Genomic DNA, 14343 nt, shown 5'->3' on the forward strand with positions numbered 1-14343 from the left:
TATCGGGTTCGGGCTAGATCGGTTACATAAGGAACATTTAGGTCTTTATGGATGGTTTTATTAGTAACAAAATAAGGAGCATTGAGGATTTTACAACGGATTTTGGATTGTAAAGATTGGATACGAGAGGAATTCGAAAAGCACTTTAGTGCACATAACTAGGTCTAAGCACCGGTAAACCCGTATACTTCATTTATGAGGATGGTATCTCGTTTCAGTATTTTAGGTGAATATAAGATTACTTGAATAGTCCAGTTGGATTTCTTTGTCTTATGGCGTATAAAAATATGACTGAATGTAATATTACAAACCACATCCTCGAAATTTTTGCACGGGTCAGCTAGTAATCCTGTGCCAGTACTGGAATCGAAACAACCCTTACTTTCCAATTATCGTATTATCTAGCAATGACTTGTAAAATACTGTTGCTATTGGAGACTATTGTATATCCTTTACCTGTATTGCCAGCCACTCAGCGGTGAAAAGCCTTATCCCACGTTATCCGGTTAGGGGCTGGTAATGAGAGCTTTAGTTAAGCGTTGCGGTCTCTGAGCTTAGGTGAGACTCTGCTATATTCAGGGGAGAGCCGCTAATATGGAGGTAATACACCTGCGCCTACCGCACCCCGACCTCTAAGCTCATCCCTGCTTTTCCCTACTGGATTTGCGGCAAAGGTCTTCGTGGACAATCTTCTATATGCGAGAAAATTGCAGTTTGAGATGGTTCGTATCCCACATTAAATATCTAAGAATCTAACTGTTGTTATAACCACGTACTCAAACAGATCAGCAAATTTTACGCAGTCGTTTGAAAGGAACATTTGTTAAAGAGCTAACTGAATGTTGAGGGTCTATAACGGGTAGCATTAACATTAACGAAGGTCCCTTTTTCTCGAAAATGACTAAACCTTTTTAAATGGAATTTAACATCTATTTTTTATTGAGTAGTTTCCAGAAAAAACTCCCTTTCAATGCCTTTGTTAGATAAATATATTTTTTTTATCAACATTTCGGGATTCTCCCCCATCTTCAGAATGAACCATTTGAAATTATTATAAAATAAACTTGTGTTTGAACGCTTATATTGCTTTTTAAAACACAATAACGTTTTTCTCTTTTTACTTGTTCAGGTCGCCTTTACCCTTCGTCGTGAACCTACCGACTGCCCTACAGAATCCTTTAGTAAAGTTGCTCTTACCACAGTAGAACATATCCGCTAACTTTTTTTTTTATTTACAAAATTACATCAGATATCTGACCTTATGACAACATTTATCAGTTTGTACCAAAATAACACATAAGAATGATAGACGTAAGTGAAATTTATTAATTATAATTTTGACTATTAGGGCGTTGTATAGGCTTCTACAATTTATAAGCTAGATCAAGTATATAGAACAATATGAATTGATCTCTAATGATAAAACTTATAATTCAATTAACAAATAATAAAATGAAAATAAAGTAAATAAAAAATAATAATAATCAAAATGACTGAAACGACTTTGAAGTGAATAGTAATGCTGCAAATTTACAATTAGTGAATTAATATAATAATGAGAATAAAACAAGATGATACAAGAATACGATAAAAATAAGGATCTAGTAATATATAAATAAATAATTTATTCAGTTTAGTTTTTTTTGCTGTCCGTACCCCCTACCATCTTTTCCATTAAATAAATAGTATTTGTAACTAAGCACACACACATATATATCTAATTTTAATCGTAATATAATTAATAATTATGTGGCGTTAAGAAAAATACAGGCAGCTATGGCTGTTTGGTGAATCAAAATCAGTTATTCGGAATCATAGAAATAAGAAAGTGCCCAGTCAAATATTTTATGGACTACATATGGACAAACGACTAACTTGAAATCCTCACGCAAGACTGAAAAGACAGGAAACTGCGCATCGAGTCCTACTATTTTAGCACTTACTAGACAAACGGTTTAAACTTCCAATTCATTACAGAAGACCGATCTACATGACTATAATCAGACCTATCTGGACATACGGTGTTGAGCTTTGGGCTCAACTAAACCTTCAAATTTCTCTCATATCCAGTCCCTACAATCCAAATCCTTAATGCTCCTTACTTTGTCACAATTCAAGTCATCCATCAGGACCTCAATGTTCCATATGTTGCCGATTTGGCCAGAACCAGATACCATTCCTTCCATGATAAACCTCTCAACCACCCAAATCCACTTGTTTCTAACCTGGCTTATCCTTCATTACCTAATAATCCTCCTAGGCGTCTGAAAAGAAGATGGCCTCGAGATCTTCTCCTCTACAAATGTTATTGGAATTCTATCAGTGGGTAGATTCTCCATATGTTTGTATCATGTCCTAATGTCACCTACAGCAAATTTACTTGTTATATATATTTGTATATAGTTGTAAATAACAATAAATAAATTATTTTAAAAAAAAATGTAGTTATAAAACAATTTTAAACTATGAGTGTATATAGGACATGATTTCAATATGAAAACTGAAAATATGACAAATATGTGGTAAATATAATTACAAGAATTTTAAATATACACATATAACATAGATAAAAATTGTTGATAAGATAACTTAATTTTAGGTTTGTAAAAGTGCATGAGTATGGGATAATTGTCCCGAAACGTACAAGCAAAATATAAAATAGGTTATCTTCTATTTGGAAGTTTTTTTCACCTCTACAATTTAAAAAAAAATAATAGATGGTTTTTTTAATTCCAGCAGGCCCTGGTGATTAAGGTGAAAAGTAGATCTGACGAGGAAAGCTTTTTCAACTTTCGAGCTCACTCAACACTGATGTAAAATTCCAACACCAATTACCGCCTACAGGACTCACCCTTCCTCGGAAATTCCCGCATGCCTGGTTACTTTAGTGTGTCCTCATGTTTTCGGCGAATACTGTTTCAGCGAAAATATTCCAGGAAAATGAATGTAATTACCATATATGCTAATACGTAATGAGTTGTAATTATAAAATTGATTACAGAACGAAACCTAAGCCACTTGGATTAGCAATAATACCAGAATATGACGAAAATAGGAAATTTAATTTTTTTGATTTAGAATAAAATCTGGTGCAGTGCAAAAAGAAATCACATAACATTAACTTCTCAAAAAATATCGCATTTTTTCCTAATTGAACTCCTCTCCCTATTTTTCAAGTTTATTTCTATAGTTATTTATAAAATTAATTAATATTTTGTTTTATCAATTGTTTATTATTGCTAACAATGAGACCTGGTGATTTATTTTGAATTAGCAAAATTAAAGTTACTTTAGAGGAAGATATTTTTTAATTAGAGAAGTTTGTCGGGGGGTGTGGTCAGCCATGAACAACATAAATAAACAATACCATATTTATTTATTTTATGCCGACGTTTCGACCTGAGTTTCAGGTCTTCATAGGGGGTTATGGCGTAGAAGGTAGGCCTAAAACTAGTTTTAGGTTAAAATTAGTTAAAAAATTAGTGAAGATGCACAAATGGTTGACATGATTTCCCATATGAAATCATGAGGTTTTAAAGTGCATGAATATGGGACAGTGGTCCCGAAACGTTGTACAATGTCATGAATAATTAATAAATAATTCATTCAAAAATGGAAGTCATTAACCTCAAAATATTTTAAATGAATTAAAAAATTAGTTTTAAAGTTTTAGGCCTACCTTCTACGCTACAACCCCTGATGAAGACCTTATACAATATTTTGTATAATTCTAAATTTGTTTGTATACTATTCCTTTTCAATTGTATGTTGCTCTAAATGTTGTTGTTATATCTTTTGTTCTATAGCCCTGATGAAGACCTGAAACTCAGGTCGAAACGTCGGCATAAAATAAATAAATATGGTTTTGTTTATTTATGTTGTTCTTTGCTGACCGCACCCTCCGACAAACTTCTCCAATCATTAATCTACAGTCAACTATCTACACCTCATTAAGATTTTTTTTAATTCATTATTTAAGCCCTGTTAGACTTCTTCAATGAGGGTAATACTTATCTGGTATTAAAATTACTTCATTGTACATTGACTTACGAAGTTTAATCGAAATCATTAAAGCCGTTTTTGGGAAAATTCTAAAAAAGTATGAAATCAAATTTCTAAATTGGCACATACGGTTGGTAAATTTTAACGAAACAGTTACAGTAACCAGGCATACACATGAACTAAATATATAATTTCAGTTTAGAATATTTTTTTTTTTTTTAGCTTGGCTGTTTACGTACATTTACAACCTAAAATCATTTTGCGAGACTTGGCTATTTGTGCTCGGTAAATGTATATGTAAACTCGGATTCGAAATTTTGCACGATCGCATTACTCCCCTTACTATATATTCCATATATAGTATATATTCCATAAGTGAATGTAAAAATGTCCTCCACTTCCCCCTCCATCACTGGTTTCACCATTTTTTGCTCTGAGTGATATGTTGTGAGCCACGGAGAAACAATTTTTTTAAAGTAGTTATAGGTTCTATTCCCATTAACGTAAAGAGTGATGTTATTCAACTGTACTTTGTATCAACCTCATCGGTTTGTGAGATTGTCGAGTCATATCTGGCACTAAATGCTCCATAAGAGAGTTTATTTTCAATGTATGTTTATGTTTTTGTAATTTGTATCAGGCTGGCACAATTTAACGTATACTGATAATGATAAAAAAATTTTTTTTTTTAATTCTATTGGTTCTTATTGTAATTTAAGTGTTTTTTTACCACAATGGTGGTAATTATTACCGCCATCTAACAGCCTCTGGAAAAGTTATATCCCCAGCGACTTTTGTATCTAGAGAATAATAATATAGCCACCTGCTTCCAGGATATTACTTCAGGTTTCTAGTTACTATACATAATGAATGAGTTGATCTAATGATGATATAAAGAAGCCGTCACCAGGAAAGGGAAAGAGGAGATGAGGGAAGAGGGGAAGGAGAAGAGACCTCAAACTATTTGGGAAATTATCAACCTGAAGAAATGTTATTTATTGTTTTTTCTCAACACTGGACTTAAGTTCAAGGAAACTCGCCATAATTATCTTTACCATCAATAAAATATGTCTCATTTATCAAAATTCATTAATAGATCTTTTATCAAACTATATTAGTTTGGCAATCCCATAACGCCCTTGTAATTATTCAAATAGAAACCTTTACTTTTGTCATTTAACCTTTCTTTATATAATTTCCATACAGTCCATTAAGTGCCTGGCATTGAGGTGAAGGCATTGAACACTGTTGAGTATGAGGGACTATTTTTTTCTGACAATCTGTTTCATTGAACTATTTCGAATTTTCAAATCAGGTATGGGAACTATTTCGAATTCTATCAGACGTCAAGAGCAGAAATAGAATAAAGAATTGAAATATTAGCGAAATAACCAAACAATGAAACGATTTGTCACTATCGCTCTTTAATATTACCTTCTCGAATTACAAAATGCTCAAATAAAAACCAGGGTTGACAAGAGCTTGTGGAGGGACAGAGCGGCTAGGCAAACACTTGAACGCAAGTGGAGGCTATGATTAGCTCACGGTGTCATTGCAAATATTTGACATAGTCCGAATATTTGTTACGTAGAGATATATTTGATATAGCCGGCTAGGCACAATCGCCCACGGTCTCAGGTAGGGAGGATGGCAGAATTGTGGCAAAAAAGGAAAAGAAAAGATTTTGGTACAAAGAGAGGACTATGAATGCGGTAGATAGTGTTTACTGTCGGGATTACCATCCTCACAGCTGCCTGCTTCCTTTATCAATTAAGTACTGTCGAGTGTACGTTAAACCTCTGGATAGTTGTAGCTGTCGAGCTGATCTTTCTACGTTTCCGTGCAGTATTTCTAAAAATTTTTTACTATTTATTATGAAACAAAATTAAGTATTGCACGATTTTCAAATTAAGAACTGATCAGAAAAATATAAACATGAGTATTATCTATCCCAGATACCCTTATATAATAAAGAAATTATATATTTAAAAAAAAATATTCAAATATTTTAAACATTAAAATTTACTAAAATAAACAATTTAATTTAATTACGGTGTTACGTGAATAAATATAATTATATTAAATGGTTTAATTTAGTAAATGTAAATGCTTGAAGAAAAAAAATAATGAAAAAGAACAATTTATTTTTCTTTTGTTTTTCCCTAGATTTTCTACATTTTTTTACTCCATATTTGTTTTATTATACAAGGTCTGTAGAACCAAGCGAAAGCCAAAAAAAAAAACCTTTATAAATATAATAAACTCATATTATTCTCATCTCTATCTTTTATTCACTCCACAAGCTTTCTTCAACATTATTTACACTGTTACTAATTTACATGTTACGCTAATTGTCTTTAATTAAATTTACACCAAGAAAAAATTTCTATCAATTGATTCCTTACCTAATTGCTATCACTTTTAATTCTTATCATTCTTTGTGATAACAGTTACTATAGCCCAAATATAATTAATTTACCAGTTAATTATTAATTACTGTGTTAGTAATTATGCCTTAGTTAAACCCGGGGCTCGGTCTTCGGGGCGAAGGGAGAACAGAGGTGGAAGATGTGACTCCATAAAAAAAAAAAATCTTAGTGGATCGGTGTTTTAGCATGGAGATGTTAACCAGCCGCTCGGGCAAATATCTACCTCAGTCCCTTTTCTCTACTTCTCTCATTCAGATAAAGTTTTCAAATATCTCAGATTATCAGAGGATAGAACATTGACACGTAGAGACAAAGTTTTTATTCGGTTTAATTAAAAAAAAAAATTAATTTTATTGAAATAATTCAGAAATAATTTTGTTACAGGATAATATGTTAAAAAAATCCTTTGTGCATTTTTAAGAGCTCCATAGTGCCTACTCTACTTTGAGATGACATTAATCTTGTATATTTTAAAAAAGCTATTTCTTTTGTGTTAGATATAAATATATTTTATGAATAGATAAATGAAAGTAAAATCTGACTGTTAACACAACAACCATAGAAATAGGAAAATTCTTAATTATCAAATACTTTCATATTTTACATTTTTTTTTACAATAAAACAAAGTTTAAAGTTCTTAAAAATTAGGCGGTTAAGTCCTAAATAAAAAAATAAATTTTTGGACTTTATTTTTTTTTTCTATTTCCGATAAACTTTAAAATGAACATTGTTTATCCTAATAATACAACAGTTTGAAAAATGATAACGAAGCCGTGTAGTTTGCTAATGCGATCGGGTGAGATCGATTTATCGCAGCTTGTTCCGATATTAACTCCGGTCTTTATTTTACCTTATTTCTCTTTTTTTTATTCATAAAATTCTTTAAGATTTTATATTAACACATTTTGATTGCTGCTAACAATGAAAACTTTTGAGCAAGATGAAGAATTTTTTTTTTAATTCGGCACTTAAGCCCTGAGAAACTCTTTCAGACAGTACATACCTAACGGACATTTTATTTCAATTTCAAATTTTTTTATTGATAAATATTACAATCTGCCACACCACTGTTGGGCAATAAGTAATAGTGATAACTAATTACATTCTTACTAAAATAAAATAACATAAGAATAAAAATCAATAAATAAATTTAAAAAATACATAAAAATAAATAAAATATCTATCTAAATAGACACAAACAAACTATATACATGAAAAAATAAATAAATAAAGTAATCACCAGTCGCATTTACTCTCTTATATACAATATTTACACTATCGACCTGATGATCCCTGAGCCCACTCTATCTACCATGTGTGAGGGGTAGAGCAGAGCTCTTTGAGATCCCAGCGCATCCCTCTCACCGCGTCACTGGTAATGAGCTAGCAGAGGCTGAGCAAGTGCGCTAAAGCCACACTACTAACTTGAGTGGAGCATCTGACTACCGCCAGAACTCCAATTGTCCATTTTTATTTTACAATAAGTCTCTTGGCCACTACCATTTCAACCTTCGAGGTGAATTGTAGGGATGAGTGGAACTGGATAAGGACTGAACCAAAGGATCAGGTTGATTAAAAAAATTTATACGGAATTTTGAGAATTTAGTTGGTATGATGTCTAACTGATATTAAAGACCATCTAGTTTTATAATGACATAGTTAGTTTAATGAAAATCGTTTCAGCCGTTTTAGGAAAAATCTAAAAAAGACGTGTAAAATGTATGGTATAAAGTGATATTTATAGTTGGTCGATTTTTACGCAACAAAGAAACATCCCAGGCACATAAATGCTATAAATATTTAATTTCAGTTTCGTACAACTTTTTGTTTTTGGGCTATGTTGTTCACATACTCACAGACTATGACACCAGGCTTAGTTTTTGATCTTTAATATGAGATAGGTTTTGTCGTTATTGAAATAGGTTGACAGGGCTAAAATACGAATTCTTAACAAAATCTTCTTTTATAAATACCTTTTATCTTGTTCATTTGAAAAAAATTACCTTTCTCACATTTTTACTAGTAATTAAAAATGGTTAAATAAAAACTATAAAAGGATACGATAATTAACATAAGAAGAGGAAAGTTGTATTTTTCAGGCTGAAAAAAATTCCCGGTGATATAGACGTATTACATATCGTTGGAAAGACAACAATTTGAGAAAAAATAATATTTGACGAAGACGGACATATAATGTAATAGAAAGCTTTGTTTTAACAAGTTTTAACTGGTAGCAAGGGATTTGAACCCGCAAGCGCAAAGGATTTTCTCTTTTAGCAGCTTGAACGTTTTCTTGTCAGGATAGTTATCAAATAAATCAATTTTTATTTCACTTAACTTACTTAGGACTACATCTCGACAAACGACTGACATGAAATCCTCATACAAGAATAAAAATACAATAAACAGTTCGTAAATTCCGACTATTGCAACATTTACTAGACAAACGGTCTAAATCACCAAACCATTATAAAAGACTGATCTACATGACTATTATAAGGCCTATCTGGACATAGGGAGTTGAGCTTTGGGGCTCCACTAAACCATCAAATTCCTCCAGAATCCAATGCTTACAGTCCAAAATTCTTAATGCTCCTTACTTTGTCACAAATCAAGTCATCCATCAGGACCTCAATGTTCCATAAGTTGCCGATTTGGCCAGAACCAGATACCGTTCCTTCCATAATAAACTTCTCAACCACCCAAATCCACTTGTTTCTAACCTGGCTTCTCCTTAATTACTTAATAATCCTCCAAGGCGTCTGAAAAGAAGATGGCTTCGAGATCTTCTCCTCTAGAAATGTTATTGAAGTTCTATTAGTGGGTAGATTCTCCACATGTTTGTATCATGTCACTATGTCACCTACAGCAAATTTACTTGTTGTATATATGTGTATACAGTTGTAAATCACAATAAATAAATTATTAAAAAAAAAAAAAATCACTTAACCTGTACAGCCTTTCAGTTAATGGGATAATTCCATAAAATAATTTTTATATATTGATTTTGTAACAAATAAACATTAAATACATAGTTAGGAACAAATTGTAATTTTGTAATACGGTATTTTTTTAAAATGTTTATTTATTGCTATTTACAATTGTACATTATAATACATTTAGTAAATTTGATCTAAGTTAAATTGGAGTGTTACAGGCGTGTAGAGAAACTCCCCATTGGTAGCACTCTAAGTAATATGGTATACTTTTGTTTTTTGCTACAGTTTATTTTCAGTAATTAGCGAGGATTAATTTAAAATCAAAGTGGACTTGAATTTTTTTTTCGGCTACTCCCTGTTCTCGTCCATTTCTACAGGTACGAGGTATTGAATGGTAATAATAATTGAATCGAAATATGAAAATTTTGAAGCTCTAAAATGATAAATACCTTACGAATAAAATATAATTGGCAATAAATTAATAATGTTTTAGGCTTAGTTAAAGATTTATGAATAAAAGAAATAATTTATTGATAAAATACACTTGCCTACATTAACTATAATTATTTATGTTTATCAGGTATGTAATGGTTATGAAGATACCGTTTTAAGTGGTTTAGTACACAATTGCAAACAAGTGTCGACACAGGGCAGCATGTTTGTGTACCTGTTTGCGGTTAGATGTTTACCATTGTGCTCTACATCAGCTACTACCTGTAGTTAATAGCTTACATCTATATAAATAGACAGAAGTATGTTTAATCCAATCCTCAATTAAGAATAATTATGGAATATTTGGGAAATATTGAAGGGCTTAAATTAGATAAACATATGCTAATATTCAAAAAGATAGGCTCCTTATAAAATTAATTAGATTATCTTAAAATTAATAATTAATAATATTGATAAATATTTATATTTACATATTTGATTATAATAATAAATTGGAGAAATTTGTTTAAAAAAAAAAAAGTGGTGATGAATACCTTTACTATTACTACTACTATTACTAATAATAATAATATTTTTATTAGATAATAAAATTAATTGTCATAGGATACCTAAAATATTAATACAATTCACTCAACACATAACAGTATATTTCTTCTAACAAACCTTTCAATTGCTTTGTTCTTTCCATTGCAGGCTAAAGTGCTCTAGTCAGTTGTCTTTAAAACAAATATCTATCAATTAGTATCGCTAAGTTTCTATTAATAATTTTCTAAAAATAATTATCTATTTACAATATTTATATAATTATTGCATCAATTTTAAATAATTAACAATTTTCTTATTTACACAATAGACACTGTTATCATAAAACCTATCTTCACCAGGTTAGGACTCTCTTATCAAAAAATTACATAGATTAATATATTTTAATTAATAATATTATAATTTTTATTTCTAAAATAACGTAATTTAAAACATATCTGTTTTTATGTATACATTTGTATAAATAAACAAATTCAACCAACATTCATCTCATTTCTAACAATTTTATTTATTCAACTTTTTTACGATTGTATTGATATTTTTATTTGATATCTTAACTTTTATTTAATGACAATTTCCAATTTACTATACTTGATAATTTTACTAAAAACTTCAGAATAATGATGGTTAAGGTTTTTTGAATCAGATTGAAAATTTACTAAATAAATAATGTTTTTTATAATTATAAATAATATTCTAACATTTTTCTTCATTTAGGTATTGCCTTGATAATGACCTGAAGGACAAAACGTCGGAGAAAAATAAACATTCAGAGATGAAGATTTGTTTTTTAATTGAAGTTACCTGCTCTCAAACAAAATTATGATTACTATATTAAAAGACTTACAATATCAGTAGTATTTTATTAAATTTAAAGATTAGATTAGATTACAGCTTTATTCTGAAATTTAAATACAGCCATCTTCTTGAATAAATTTTATAGAATAACATTAGATTTTATGGACCCATTTCAATATGACGCCGGAAAAACATAAGATTTGTAAGAATTTCGAACTTAAACAACAACTATCAGATAAACAGATGGGTTTACAAAAACTTTAAATAATTAAACAGTTTTCATTGTAAGCGATATGGTAAACCATGTGTAAATATAAAATATTAAAAATGTTATGAATGACTAAAGGAGAAAACAGAAAAAAACGAGGCAACCGATTCGGACGATAAAAGCCGAGACCACACGAACTTTCCCGATTCCATTGCAGCTTCGTCATCTTTGTCAAGCAGTTGTTATTTTAGCGGGAATAAAACTTATATCGCTATTCCCACTTCAAAAAACACTAATATTTTTCTTTTTATAGGAACAGAACATTTTTTTTTTGTATTTATTTATTTCAATTTAACAAACTGTATTTAAATAAATACACATTAGGTAAATTCGATGTGAGATGAAACTGGAGTGATATATGCATATAGTGAAACTACCCATTGGTAGCACTCTAATACAACAGAAAAATTAAAAAAAAAAAATTCATTATTTTGCCTTTCTAGGAAGAGAGGAATACCTTTTTGTGACAATTAATTTGACTCAAATATAATGTATTCTATTCTAATATTCTTGCAGTTTAGGTTTTTAATATTTTTGATTTATTGCAGTGAACATTATACGGTTGCATACTAAACTGATCTATATGGCCAGATTAGCTACAATTATCATACTCAGTATAAATCAGAAAATATTGTGGAAAACCTGTTTTATACCATTGATTATTGATTAATGATTAGTGATTTAAGTTCAATATTTCCTCTTGATAGAAAAGCTCGTGTTAAGTTAATAGACCAGTATGAAAATTGAATAACGACATTTAATTCCTAAGCAAAACTCCTATTACTGCTGTTCAAACAGACTGTCACGCTATTTGCTAAATAGTTTGTCATCGGCTCTGAGCATGATTTACTATCGTTTCATCGGCAAACAGATTTCTACATAGTTACCGTGAAATACATCATGAAGTTTAACTTGCTTCATTTTGCGGTTACAGAGCGGAAGAAGAATATTTACTGATAAACCTTTTTGATTTAGGCATATAACAACTTTTTTATTGTAATTTTGGAATGCATAAATGAATAAACGGTATTATTTTATTAATTTAATAGACATGTTTATGTTTCATGGAATAATAATGATTTAAAAATAGCTTCTTTTGATAAACACTTATATAGTTGTTTTATGTTCTTATGTAGGATATTAACTTTCTGTTCTCAATTACCTTTAAAATCACCCTCCCGCCTCCCTCCTCTCCATGTATTACTCCTAAACATTGCATGAAAAAATTCTTGTTATTTAAACTTTATTTAATTTGATATAACTTCTCTTTAATATTATTCTATTAAATTAGTAAAATAATCCTTCTAATAAATTAGTAAAATAATACTTCTATTAAATTAATTAAATAATACCGTTTACTCTTTTTATATATTCGAAAATCAAAAACTACAATAAAAATAAAAACAGGCATTTGCACTCAATTATTTACGATTAAATTTGTATTATGATTTTTTGTACTAATAACGGATAAAGAGTGTTAAATCAGTTACTAAAGAAGATTATAAAAAAAGTATATAAGAGAAACAGGTATGTAGAAAAAAGGCAAACGATAAACATGAACTGCAAAATAATTTATAAAAAATAAATCCTAAAGACCTAAATGTTTCTTATGTAACCGATCTAGCTCGAACCCGATATCATTCTTTCCATTATAAACTCCCTAACCACCCAAACCCACTAGTTTCTAACCTTGCTTCCTCTTCCATTCCTGGCAATCCTCCGAGGCGCCTGAAAAGAAGATGGCCTCGTGACCTTATATTGTAAAATGTTAGAGTTCTACTACTGGGTAGTTTCTCTACATGCTGTATCATATCATTATGATCTTACTTCAAATTTGCTTGATGTATTTTTTATACAGTTGTAAATGTCAATAAATAAATAAATAAAAAAAACATAAATAAATCCAAATTGTTGATTAAAAAATATTAATAATCCATTATATATACTGTAACTGTACTTCTGAAGACGGAATAAGAATCCAGAAAAGCCTGATAATTAATTTTGAAAGGTGATAAGAACTCTCTATCCTATAGGTAAAATTTGGTAAATATATGACAGTACCAGTGCAAGACCCTTGAGAACACCAGGTCATACACACTTGGGCGGGCTGTCTGGGTGGCCCCAGAGTTGGTACTTCACTGTCAATTGCCGCTTCTTAATTTATTCCTCGACCTAAAGCTTTTTTATTTAGCTAATCCTCTGGCAGTATAACGGAGCATTGTACGCTTCGGGTCGCTTACCCCTGCAAGGAAATGATCCTCTTCAAACATTACTTATTTAGCAGAAGTTTATTAACAAATAAGCTTAGAATAATTTACAAAAACTTGCATTATATTGCCCTTTTCATACTTTGTTGGCTTGGTTGGGGTAACAAAGGAGAAGAGAACTTAGGTCAAACAGATGGTTTGGTTGCATTAAGCAATGCTAAAATATATTTTAAACGAATGCGAATCGTTTAAAACTACAATTCAGTATTTTTATTCTTCATAATTTCCTATTTGTTGAAACGCTTAGCAGTCAATAAATAACGAACAACGTTAAGTTCATTCGAATAAATTTCCTTTAAACTTATACCAAAACGTTAGCTTACAATAAAAGTAAATAATATGTTTCTCAATTGTGTATTTTTTTTTTCACTGGCCGTTCCCCATGACTTATTTAATTTTAATTTTCTTCTTATTTGCAAACATATTCTGAATGTTAGTCATTGAATTAGGCAGATTGTAATTGATTGGACAGGAGCAAATGTGTAAATAGGGCAGGTGTGTAAACAATTTGAAAAATTGCACCAGTTGTATCTTATGTCATGAACTTGTTTTCAGTGCTGTTCTCGACGTCCGACAACTGTTATTAAGGGGAATGACGGGACTTTGTGCACCTTACAGTAAGCTAACTTGAATTGTTTGTAAG

Source organism: Halyomorpha halys, unplaced genomic scaffold (assembly GCF_000696795.3).
Source record: "Halyomorpha halys isolate HHAL.00 unplaced genomic scaffold, Hhal_1.1 Scaffold326.1, whole genome shotgun sequence".
Classification (NCBI taxonomy): domain Eukaryota; kingdom Metazoa; phylum Arthropoda; class Insecta; order Hemiptera; family Pentatomidae; genus Halyomorpha; species Halyomorpha halys.